Source organism: Etheostoma cragini, chromosome 5 (assembly GCF_013103735.1).
Source record: "Etheostoma cragini isolate CJK2018 chromosome 5, CSU_Ecrag_1.0, whole genome shotgun sequence".
NCBI lineage: Eukaryota > Metazoa > Chordata > Actinopteri > Perciformes > Percidae > Etheostoma > Etheostoma cragini.
The window spans coordinates 11,648,401-11,649,322 of NC_048411.1; positions in this window are offsets into that span (position 1 = coordinate 11,648,401).

Consider the following 922-nt stretch of genomic DNA (forward strand, 5'->3'; position numbering starts at 1 on the left):
ATATATATATATATATAAGCTTTCATAAGGGTTACCGTAACAAAAAAAAGATGCTTCCAAATACTTTGTGTGGAGTGAAAAAAAGACAAGCAATATTTAAATACTTGTATAAGAACATGTCCATTTTAAAATGTAAAGTTAGGTATACATTGGCAAAATTGCTTTCTCTGATTAAGGATCTAAACCTTTTTCCCTAACTATAAAAATGTATTTCACTGCTGGCATACAACACACATACTGTATGTTGTATGCCAGTACTATCATTTAAAGTTAGTAATAGTAATTGGCAAAGATCATTTAGCAATGAAAGCTTGAAAACAAAACTAAAACCTCTACATTGACAAAAGAAACATCAATTAGGCACAAGACGTGAAAAAAGTGATATACAGCTTTTATTCCCCTAAACCACAGAATATATTCAACATGTTTTCAACATGTGTACATGTTCTGGTCTATGCACATGATGTATGCCTTGCTAAGTTGGCTACCTCTGGACACTCCCTACCCCTTACCCACTTTTCAAGTTGTTCACAGCGATTAAATAGAAAAAAATGATCAACTGTATCAAATACAGACATCAAATCAAGAAGAATTAAATTGAACAATCACCAGCATCAGCTGTGAGTAAACGATTGTCTGTCACTTTGATGAAATCAGTTTGAGTACTTCGGTTTCTTGAGACAGTTGAAATAGTGAATTAATACGATAGTAAATAATCCTTTACCGAGATCATCCATCCACCACACAGGATGGCATATCAAGATGCTGATTAGACAGCATGAATATTGCACAGGTGTGCCTTCCACTGGCCACAAAAAAGGCCACTCTAAACTAGGGTTAGGGCCAGAGATGGGAAGTAACGAAGTATAAATACTTCGTTACTGTACTCAAGTAGATTTTTCTGATATTTCTACTTTACTTT